This window comes from Ipomoea triloba, chromosome 13 (assembly GCF_003576645.1).
Source record: "Ipomoea triloba cultivar NCNSP0323 chromosome 13, ASM357664v1".
Classification (NCBI taxonomy): Eukaryota; Viridiplantae; Streptophyta; class Magnoliopsida; order Solanales; family Convolvulaceae; genus Ipomoea; species Ipomoea triloba.
This window is the reverse complement of record NC_044928.1, coordinates 8,044,175-8,057,119: the sequence shown is the minus strand read 5'-3', so window position 1 is coordinate 8,057,119 and position 12,945 is coordinate 8,044,175. Positions and strand designations below refer to the sequence as shown.

The 12,945-nt window shown below is 32.4% G+C and overlaps 1 pseudogene; it reads left to right on the top strand.

Annotated features, from left to right (window-relative positions):
• The first annotated feature begins 7,676 nt into the window (after window positions 1-7,676).
• LOC116001137 lies at window positions 7,677-8,973 on the top strand (annotated as a pseudogene).
• Window positions 8,974-12,945: the final 3,972 nt, after the last annotated feature.

The following is a 12,945-nucleotide window of genomic DNA, read 5'->3' as shown; positions in this document are numbered from 1 at the left end:
CGGCTAGGATCACAAGGAGGATTTCACCTAGCACGCACATACTTTAGTAACGATTGTGAATTTTCCCATAAATCAAAGATATTATTGATTTTATAACTTTTTTTTGTTATAGGTGAATTTAATTTTTGTTATAGTAATTCTGATGAGACAGTTTGTGTTACACAACTCAAATACAACCAATTTGAACATGTATCAAACATGTCAAGCCCATTCGTTACGTTTATGAGTCATAAGTTTAATTTATAACTCAAATCATTAAAAATAAATTGAAATATGTATAATTTCATTTTGTATTGTTGTTTAAAGAGTTATACCATGGACCAGGTTCCACCTTGCTGATTTTAAATTATGTATATTTAGTGTTAAAATTGTGAACTTTTAGAATATATAAATTATGTTTTAAGTTAAAACACATAAATTGTGTGTGTTAACATTGTGTGTTCATAGTATACAAATTGTAAATTTTTAAAAAGTAAATTGTGAATATTTAGTATGCAAGTTATGAATTTTAAAAATTAAATTGCGAACACTTAATATGTAAACTGTGAACATTCAAAATTCGGGTCCACCTTGTCCAGAGAATAATTTGCGTTGTTTAAATGTGTGATGTGGAAACCTTAATTACTAGGTCGACACGTAGGCAGATATTTTATACGGGGAGTTGTATTTTATACGGGTACAAAAGTGGTTGTGCGTGCGGATGAGTACATCCAATGCGTCACTTTTGGTGTCCAAAGGCCAAAGGGTGTTTTCTTGGCCTTGGGATGAGGTGAAAAGTGCGAATAATATAATGTTTTTTCGAGTTCCTATGATTAATTAAGTTGTACTGAAGTAAAGCAAAAGTTAATGACAACATACGGTAATGTTATTTTTGCCAACCAAACACATATCCCACTTACCCAGCATCCCATAATCAGCCTTCAATTACTTAACAATAGAACCAGATTGGTTCGCCTGGATAATCGTATACATATCTTATAAAAAAAAAATCAATATAACTAGCAGCATCATTGAGACCTACTCAAGATACCTCGTGGTCTAATAAAAAATATATGTTACTTAACAATATAGATCTGTATATTTTCGAAACAGCCTGTTAACATATACATAGCTAAACATGAAAATATAGAATAAATATTTTATCTTAACATGCTCCAAGTCATTAACTAATTGACTCATTACATACCGTACGTGTCTTAACGAGTTTAATCCTCTAAGCTTAGTACTATTTATGATTTTTAAATGTTATCTTATCATAATATAGATATCATACTATATTATGAATTGAATTCATTTACTATATTTTGAAATTTAATTGTAAATTTCCTTTTTTTTTTAATTTTATTTTATAAAAAATCATAGTAATTTGTATAACATGTTAATATTGTTGTATTTTGTCATGTAAATCCAAAATTACTAACTAAATGTGTCTATCATATCAACTTGTTTAACATTTAAAAATTGTGTTGATGTTTACAATTCTGACCTGAATGAGTAATGTAGACCCAAATAAACTTATTAACTACATGTGTCAATCATGTTTAACTTGTTTAAAAATCACATTTTTTTTTTGTTTAGAAATCTAATATGTTAACCTTAAAGTTAAGGGCCACATCTGTGTCTAGATTTATTATGTTTAGATCGTAATGGTATCAATATGTTAACAAATCTATCTACACGAATTATCAAGTCTACTTAACAAGTACCTAGCCGATTTTTAACTTCCAAAAGTAAATGATTAAATAAATGAATATATAAGTTGTTAAGTATTAAATTTTTTCTTTTATCTTCGCACGAATTTTGTGTACTTTCTATGAATGCTGGAACCCACCACAAAAATAAATCCAACAACCATTTTAAGGAATCTTTAATATATTTTTACATAAATTTTCTAGTTTATTTTGAACATCATATTAAAGACGTGAACAATGTTAAATAAAAAATGACAAATTGAGTCATAATACATTTGAATCAAATCAACTTAATGTTAAAGATTAACTCTAGCTTAAACTCATAGTATTACAAAATAATCCATTTATTTCGCTCGAATTTTTTAACATAAAACACATTTTAATACTAGCGAATATGTATAATTACATGAAAACAATAAGTCAATAACTAAATCAATTAAGCATGATGACAATTCAATCACAAATTATTTAAATTCAGAACAAGCTACTCACAAAATCATATTATATTTCTACTGGAATTAAGACCCTTTACTCATGGATGGGGAATGGACTCCTCTTCAACTAATTCAGCTGAGGTCTCATATATAATACTGCCAAGAATGGATATTAAAAAAGATGAAAATTGATGGCTAGACTTCATAAAAAAAAAGATAAAATTTATTGATTAGACAAAGGGGATTGGGTAAGAATGTATATAAAAATGAAGTGGAGCCAGGCCATATATATATAATAATTGGTGAGATAGACTCATGATTGGACTGGTTCCCCACGTCTCAACTATCGAGGAAGCATAACAGACAAGTAACCCTCAAATTCGACTCCTACTATATTATTTATTTTAACATGTCATACTATAGACCTAATTCATCAGTCAAATTTTTGTATGCTCACATTCTGATGGGAGACTTGGAGGAAAAGATGAGTTTAGCATCTTGTTATCAAAACGTGACGTTGATTGTTAAGCAAATAAAACTTACTCTTGATGATTAGTTATAATTTTTGACGTGATAATAAGTGTTTGATTATAATTATTGGTATCAGAGAAGGTAATTAGGTATTGAAAGGGTACTTACCGCAATGCTAAAAGTTTTAGTTAGTAGTGAATGCATAACTTTATTTTCTTACATTTCGTAGCAATAGTGCAAAGTTTCGCTGGTATTAAGATGCCGAACTTGACCCTCCAAGCCTTCGCCCAACAAATATTTACCGTTAGCTATGTTTCAAATTTTTTTATACCAATTCTACTATTATACCAAAAGTTATAACGTAACTAATTGCGAATTTGTAACTTTCTTTTCTTACATTTGCATAGCACGTTTTTATAGCAAGATGTTGGACTTGATCCTCACGCCTCTGCCCTACAGTTTCAGTCTAGGCCACATACTCAAAGGCAACGTAACTCACTACAAGAAAAATTGTGAATTGCGACGGAACGTAATCCGTTGTCGATTTGCGACGATTTCGAGAAAAAAAATTTTCGTCGCGATTTTGTGACGGAATTCAATTCCGTAGCAATTTTTTGCACAAAATGAGGAAAATATTCGGGAAACTTTAGCACTCACATTGTGACGAAATTAAGTATCGCCACCACAGTGGCGATGGAAAAGGCAAGATGTTTCCATCGCGGTCTTGTAACGGAATCGGCGACGAGAATGAATTCTGTTGCGATGTTTTGCCTAAAGTGAAAAATATTCCCACGTAATCTTTGAGCTAATGAATTGACGTGAATAACTCAAGTCTCTTTTACTCGAATCCACGCGGTTGCTAATTTGCAATGAGAAAAGATGGAAATTTGCATTGTAGTTTCATTCCATGCTTTATTCTTACTCTCCTTTACAGGCCGGGTTCATCCATTCACACTAGTCATTCTGTGTAGTGGGATCCTCCATTGGAGTTGTTATTGGTCTCCTTTCCATCTCAACAGGATTCTCTGGATTCTACTTCTAATTGCACTGACCCTACCAAATGTAAAACATAGGCCTTTGAAAATGTTAGTCCAACAGCAACATCACTATAACTTATCTTCACCACTTTATTTTGTTTAATTTATTACATCCCCATTCGGGTAGGGATGCTGAACAAATATCTGACTAAAACCTATAATGTCATTTCTAGCTAGTATTTTGTCTCTATTATATTATATGTGCAGCAATGGTTTAAAACCTTTGTGGATTATTAAAAAAAAAGGGGCAAAAAATTGTTAATTATCTATAAACAATAACGATTATTCACTTCTGCTTTATTTATTGACACATTTTTTGTAGTGGTTTATCAAACTGTGAAATTGAATTTGTAATTTGAGTATTCGTATTATTTTTTAGGTTGTAGTATTGTATTGTATAATGTCCACTGTTGCAAAAATCTCCGCCTAGGCCGCCTAGACAACCGCCTAGACGCTAGGCGCCCCTACACCGAGGCGAATTGCTCCCTAGGCGTCCGCTTAGCTGATCGGCCGCCTAGGCGATCGCCTAGCGCCTAACTCGGCCGACTCGACCGAATTTGGCCGAGTTAACTCGCCCAACTCGGTAGAGTTAGCCGAGTTAACTCGGCCTTGTTAATTTTTTTTATTATATTTATATATATTTAAATGTATTTATTTATATAAGTAAGAGAAGTAAAAGATATATATAATATAATATATGACAACACCCACACACATGCATCATTTTTTTGTTTTTATAGGTCGCCGCCTAGGCGCCGCCTAGGCGCTAGGCGCTAGTCGGGCCTATTGCAACCATGATAATGCCAAATAAATTCAAATAAATTATATATATATATATATATATATATATATATATATATATATATAAGGTTCCCGTGTAGTTGTGCGGTCATTTACCATTATTAAGTATGCATAAATGCACAACAAAGTGCTCGAAAATGCACCATTAGATATGTTGCATTTTTTGGTATGTGGTGCATTTGTGCATTTTATTCTGGTGTATTTTCAAATATTGTGTTGTGCTTTTATGCATACCTAATGGTGTAATTGACACCGGGCACGTACAAAAAACTCTGGCCACATTTGAACCTCTGTGTGTGTATATTATATTATATTTTATATATATATAATATACACACACCTGGTAAAGTGTATGGACTATGGAGTAAAGGTAGGGAAATGTCAAGAAACAGCAAGTAGGCCACACATTTCATGAAAACGTATTTGTAATTGTATTCTCTTTCTTTTACTTTCAGAGGTCCAATGGACTACATCAAGAAAGACGACCATCTACCTGCTGCTTAATTCATTTTCAGTAGTATATTATTGTTTGTTTGTTTGTTTTTTTTTTTTTTTCATTTTCATTTTTAGACTATTATAAAAGTTTAAATATACGTAACCCTTGCCTTAATATTAGATTGATGGCATTGTAGGCAATTTTAATTTATAGCCTAAATCAATTGCTTGAAACAAAAAGTGTAAGTTATTATCAAATTACGTCAAAAATTTTGTGAGATTATAAGGTAATTTAATTGGTCAAATAATTTGAACAATAATTCCAATATGTCACATCCAACAATTAGCTTTGTCGAGGACTAATCTATATTTGACTCGTTAGAAAAATGGCGGTAATCTCAACTTGACCTACATTAGTCAAAGTAGTTGACCTACTCCTACAACACTAATGGTATAGGTGTGACCATAGCTATCTAAGAGCACTTTCGCACCATCTAGCTAGCTAGCCAACTAGAAAGTGCAGTTTGACGTTAATCGACTTATAATGTGTCGTCGTGATATAGACAACTTATATTCAGTATAAATAGTTCATCAACCTTTTATGTGAGACCACCTTCATCTCCATCACATTTCATATATCTCTACTTGTACTAATTTATTATTATATTTGATCAGAGTTGTTTAATCGTAACTAGCTAGTCGACCATTTTCTCAGCATTACATTCTACTTGGCCTTACAAAGCCTAACTCATACTCAAATCAGTATTTTAATTATCTTATATTGTCTCTATCTTTACATAGTGTAAACATGACCCCATACATCCATTTTAATTTATGATATTATGCCCTACATTAAAAGATTGAAGAGAAAATAAGAGTTTGTAATGTTATGGATTAAATTATTAATTGGTTAAACTAAATATTTGTCTTAATTAATTTGACTGAAATGCATTATGATTTAATCAATTTGTTCATGGGCACGACTTTGCGTTACAGTCCCATTCTCAATTCTACATATAAAATTCACACATGCTAATTACTTGACGTCATTTATTTTTTGAAAGCAAAAACTTAATCATTAAATTGCAAGTAAGACAATTTACAAGAAACATTGAAGGAGTATCAAATCACTTCTCTCAACCTGACTCACAAATGGCCTCCCGAACAACATTGTGGGCAGCACGTATAATTCACATATCGCTTAACAAAACCGAATTCAACATCGTCAATCGTGAATGCCAATTCTTTAATATTATTATCAACTAATAAACCAAAAGTAGAATTAAAATGAAAAATATCAATAACATGAAAAACAAGCTACGAGTCCATCTCAACTTGACGTCATTTATTTATTTATTTACACAACAATATCTCCATTACATTGAGATCGGACTAATTCATATTCAACGCAAATTGTGCTTTCAAAACATATTTGGTTCACGTAATGAATTTTATGTGAATATGAATAGTATTTCATAGGGAATAGCATAGACCAGGAATATATAATAGGAATTGTATTCTATTATTTGGTTTGCTGAAGGATTAAACTTTAGAAATGTAATTTTAGTGTTTGGTTGGCTTAAGAAATAGAAATGAAATGTGTTTAAAAGATATAAATACCACTATACAAAAAATGTGTTGTTGTTGTTATTATTATTATTATTATTATTATTATTATTATTATTATTATGAAATAAATATAAATTATATATGAAAATATAGAAGTTGTGAGTGAATGAAATTATAAGAACCCTAATCTACCATATGTCTCTATGGATATAAACAAAGACCCCTATACAAAAAAATGTATTATTATTATTATTATTATTATTTGGAAAAAATATAAATTATATATGAAAATATAGAAGTTATGAATGAATGAAATTCTAAGAATCCTAATCTATCACATGTCTCTATGGATATAAACAAAGATATGTGTGTGTATATAATAATAATAATAATAATAATAATAATAATAATAATAATAATAATAATAATAATATATTATTATTATTATTATTATTATTATTATTATTATTATTATTGTAAATGAATTTATGTATATACTTCAATGAATATAATGTATTATATAAATGCATATATTTAATATATAAATAAGTACGTGTGTGTGTGTGTGTGTGTGTGTGTGTGTGTGTGTGTGTGTGTGTGGGCGCGCTCGGGTGCGAACTATCGCCTAGGAAGGAAATGAGAACGCTTCGCAACCGTCCACGTGTCCAAATGAACGAATCAAGTGTAATTTTTAAAAAAACGACGCGGTGGCATTTTCGTAAATAACTCAAACTTTGGTGCAAATAGTTGTGTTATAAGTGCAAGTAGCTGGTGCACATTTGCAAGTAAAATCACTTACAAGTACACCTATTTTCACTTACAAGTGCAAGTAATGTACCTTGTTAACATTCATGCACCTAGGTGCACCTAATTATAACGTTAGGTGCAACAAGTTATAATATTAGGTGCACTTAGTATTGATGCTCAGTATACATTTTACTTGCACCTATAATACATTTTACTTACACTTGTGCACCTATTTTCACTTACAAGTGTAAGTAATTTACCTTGTTAACATTTATGCACCTATGTGCACCTAATTATAAATTTATAACGGTAGGTGCAACTAGTTATAACATTAAGTGCACTTAGTATTGATGTTTAGTGTACATTCTACTTGCACCTGTAATACATACTTGCACTTGTGCAACTATTTTCACTTACAAGTGCAAGAAATTTACTTTGTTAACATTCATGCACCTAGGTGAACCTAATTATAACATTAGGTGCAACTAGATATGGACACGCGGACGGATGACATGCGTTCTCAATTCTCTCTTGGCAGGTGGTTCGCACCAATATATATATATATATATATATATATATATATATATATATATATATATAGATTTTGGTTCAAATGCGGCCGTGCTCTCCCGTGCGGCCGTGCAGTCACACACCACTTAATGTTACAAAATACACCACTCAATGTTAAGAAACACACCACAATGAAACACAATGAAACACACCACAATGTTAAGAAACACACCATAGTGCATATTTGTGTGGTGTGTTTCTTAACATTGAGTGGTGTATTTCGTAACACTGAGTGGTGTGAACCGCACGGCCGCACCTGAACCTGACCCTATATATATATATATATATATATATATATATATAGAGTTAATTCCAGCAATGGTCCCTCGACTATGTTGATTTTCCAAAATTGGTCCTTGTCTTTTAATTTGGGCAAAAAAGACACTTGAATATTGAATTTGTTCCGGCAATGGTCCTTCCGTTAACATGGTGTTAGACAACCCTTAGGTAGAGGGGTACAACTGTAATTTCCTTAGCTATGTGTCTTCTTGTCCTTCTTGTTCGACAGGTTGAGTATCATATCAAAGAAGGTTGACGACGACGACGAACATGAAGACCGTAACAATTGGGTTAATCTTGATTTCACGGTGAGGGAACCTGCTCCTTTTTCCGTTGGAAAACAGCAGCAGCAGTTGATGAAAATTGACGGCGACAGCACGAAAAATCACCTGCGACCAAACACGAGCCATGTTATGACTAAGAATGTACGAGGAAAAGCAAAGGCTATGCCGCCGGCACTTGTACTTTTCCGCCGCCGCCGGAGTCCGATTATAATGATCAACAGCGGCGTGGTTAGAGGAGCTGCGTGGCCATGCTGATAAGAACCTTGTGATCATACTTGTGGGCAACAAGACTGACCTGGAGAGTGACAAAGATGTGTCTACAGAGGATGCCAAGGAGTATGCAGAGAAGGAGAATCTATTCTTCATTGAAACATCCGCCCTTGAATCAACCAATGTCAAGACAGCTTTCCTCAACATCCTAACAGAGATTTACCGGGTTGTTAGCAAAAAATCTCTCGTTGCCAATGAAGAAGCAGAATCAGCTGGAAGTTCATCCCTTCTCAAGGAAACTCAAATTATTCTCCTTGGACTGGACAGGAACCCGTATCAGCTGGGAGTTCATATAGTTGCTGTAGATTTTCATAGAACTGATTCTTCATAGAATTCGTTCATCAGGCATGGTTTTGCAGTCATATACCAGCATAGGTGAAACATCTTCTGCAAGAATACATCTCCATCATCTTATCTTTTTTATTCATATTTAAGTTCTCTGTATGTAACTCCAGGCTTTTTGGCATGATTCGCATGAAATTTATAGTTTTAAATGTAATATGATTGATTAAAAAAAAAAAAACAAAAACAAAAAAATAAAAATAAAAATAAAAAATGATCAACTGCGGCGGTAGTGGTTTCTCTATATCCAGTGGATTCTCATTGGCCCTGTTGTTATAAGTAGTGGTTTCTCTATATCCAGAAATAATCGATTTCTTCTTTCATTCTTCATCGCCTAATGAGAAGATTTCGGTGGAACCTCCAAAAGCTGCCGCTTCTTGATTTTCCGGCGGCATAGCCTTTGCTTTTCCTCGTACATTCTTAGTCATAACATGGCTCGTGTTTGGTCGCAGGTGGTTTTTCGTGTTGCCGCCTTCAATTCTCATCCGCTGCTGCTGCTGTTTTCCAACGGAAAAAGGAGCAGGTTCCCTCACCGTGAAATCAAGATTAACCCAATTGTTACGGTCTTCATGTTCGTTGTAGTCGTCAACCTTCTTCGATATGATACTCAACCTGTCGAACAAGAAGGTCAAGAAGACACATAGCTAAGGAAATTACACTTGTACCCCTCTACCTAACGGTTGTCTAACACCATGTTAACGGAAGGACCATTGCCGGAACAAATTTAATAGTCAAGTGTCTTTTTCGTCCAAATTAAAAGACGAGGACCAATTTTGGAAAATCAACATATTCGGGGGACCATTGCTGGAATTAACTCTATATATATATATATATATAGTAAATTGCACTTTTGATCCTCTGACTATACCACCTCTATTAATTTCAACACTTGACTTTTAAAAGTAACAAATTAGTCCATTAACTATGATTTTTTTAACAGATTTAGTCCTCCGACCAAATTTGGCCGGAAAAGTGTAATGGACAAACTCTTGAGGGCAATTTAGTCATTTACTCTCTTTTCTTCCTCGAAATCGAAATTCTCAAAAATGTAATGAACGTGCTGTGCTTTCCATTAACTATAATTCTTCATTGTCAATTCCATTAACGTGTTGTGCTTTCTCTTGAGGGCAATTCCATTAACTATAATTCCACTCATACTCCCTGATCCGGTACCACGCCTTGCACACCAGCGCCGTCGCGTTGCGGTCGCGGCGATCCTTGAGAAAGCACAGCACGTTCTCCAGCACATTCTTCAGGACCTGATCTGGGCACAGGCGCACGTAGTAGTGGTTTCCGGCGTCCCCAAGATCGGAATCAGAAAAAGAAGGCATCGGCGCCTTTTCCTCCGGCGCCATTTCTGAGCAGACATCAGCACTCATTCAAGAAAATTAAATGTTCTTCTTCAATTCTCCCCCAGATTCAATGATTCTATCAACAAGATTCCAGAGGGTGCCTGAAAATCTAAAAGTAAATCAAAACCTGCAAATATTCATACCACTACCCAGACAAGAAATGATTTTAAAATCTCATCTTTTTCAGATTATGAGTGGAATTTCGGCGCACGTGAGAAGATAAGAGAAGAAGAAATTAACAATTCCATTGCTGCTTGGGTTTGTCGTCTTCCATGGCTTCCGACGCGCAGAGAAGAAAAGAGGGGAAGAAAAGAGAGTAAATGACTAAATTGCCCTCAAGATTTTGTCCATTACACTTTTCCGGTCAAATTTGGCCGGTGATTTGGCAGGGAGGACCAAATCTGTTAAAAAAATCATAGTTAATGGACTAATTTCTTACTTTTAAAAGTCAAGTGTTGAAATTAATAGAAGTGGTATAGTCAGAGGACCAAAAGTGCAATTTACTATATATATATATATATATATATATATATATATATATATATATATATATATAATGGTTAATAATACAACAAGGTATAGTATTTTCGATATTATAGTATAAAAGCTATTCCCCCGGGGGGGTCCCTAGGAATGGCTATTTCCCCTGCAAAGGGATCGGAATAGCTCATTCTCGGGAATGTTATTCCTAAGAATAAAAAGATAAAACAAACGATGAGATAGATTTGTTCCTAGAAATGGTATTCCATGAACCAAATACGTTGTTAGTGTTTAACATCATTAACTTTTGGAATAGTGCTCAAATAGGCATTCAACTATATGCAATTGAGTCATCAAACTCAAAACAACTGCAATTGATTCATTGAACAACCTAAAGGTGGTGTATTCAATCAAGACTTTTATAGACCTTTAAAGAGTTTTAAATGATTTTCATAAAATCTTTTTATACTTTCCTAGAATATTTTAGACTTTCATCAACTTTGTACGAGTCTATAAAAGTTTATAGGACAAACATTTGTAAACTTTTAAAAACTTGTTCATATTAAAAAGTCTACAAAAACCATTAAAACTCTAAATTAAATACACTCTTACAAACATTTCTTGACTTCTATTAATACATTATTTATAATTTGTTACAAAAACTTTTATAATATACACCCAACCGCACGGGAATTGAATTATATGTATTTGTATATATATATATATATATATATATATATATATATATATATATATAACACTCATAATTGTTAACAACTATATATACATGCACATGGTGAAACATGTATGTAGCAAATAGAAGAAAAATGCTCTATAAATTTTATACATTCTCAATCACCTCGAAAAAATAATCATATCCCCTAATAAACTAGATTTACTACATTCCCAATCACCCTGAAAAAAAAATCATATCCCCTAAACTAGATTTACTTTCCTTAGCACGAAATTAGATTTTTAGTTGACCCCAACTTTCTTTAAGTCAAAAAACTTATTTATCCACCTCTTAAATTCCCAAGAAAATTTTCAAAAAAAAAAAAATCCCAAGAAAATTTGATATTGGCTATCAAACACCCTCTAAATTCAAATTCTTAGGTTAGTGCAATTGATTAAACTAGCACATATATCTATTCTAACTAAAAATATGAACTCAATAAAAGTTAGATGAGTCTACTAAGTACGGCAGATCAGTTCGTATAAGACAAAAAATGTGCCTACAAGAAACAGTAACAAAACCTAGTTGTTTGCAACAGTAATAAAATATTTGCTATGATTATATATATAACAGATATGTGTGAAAATAAAAAGATAAAAATCAAAAGTATATGAGTATTTATGAATGTTTTGAAACCTACCGTAAAATTTGTCAAAAATAGATGAAAAGTTTGTTTCGTTTAGAGAAAAAAAATGTGAAAGTTGAAAAGTTTGCGGTTAGAGGGTTGGATTTCAACTATTTATATTTGGGAATGAAAAGTCTACAGAAATCTTATTCTGATGAAGTCTATAAAAGTTAATAAGTTTTTGAATGCTAGTAGCTAGACTTTTATAGACTATAAAAATTTGAATTGAATACCAATATAATTTGAAAGACTCTTTAAAAGTATGAATCGAATACAGGTAGACTTTAAAGAGTCTTTAAAAATCCAAATCAAATACCACCAAAATTTTAAAGTCTTTTAAAGTTTATAAAATTTTTGACTGAATACACCCCGTAAGATTATGCAATTAAACTGAAATTGACCTATCTGACCTGTTATTGCTAACATGGTAGTTAATTTATTAAAAAATTAATTTTAAATTTTAAAATAAAAAAAAACAAATAAACTTTTACCTCCATGTCGAGATGAAGACATGTCATTTGTCTTCGGCTGGAGACAAAGAGGTTTCCTCGTCTCTAGCCAGAGACGAAGGACCTTCCTTTGTCTCTGGCATGGTGCCTTCGTCTCCATCATGAAGACAAATGTTTATCTGTTTGTTTTTCTTTTTAATAATTTAAAATTATTTTAAAATTAAAAAAGATAATTTTTTAATAAATTAGTTGCCACTTTAGCAATAAGCGGTCAAGCAAGTTAATTTTGATTTAATTGTATAATTTTAAGTTGATCTAATTGCAACTTTTTTAAGTTCGATGGCCCAAATGCCCAATTATATATTCTTGTGTAGTT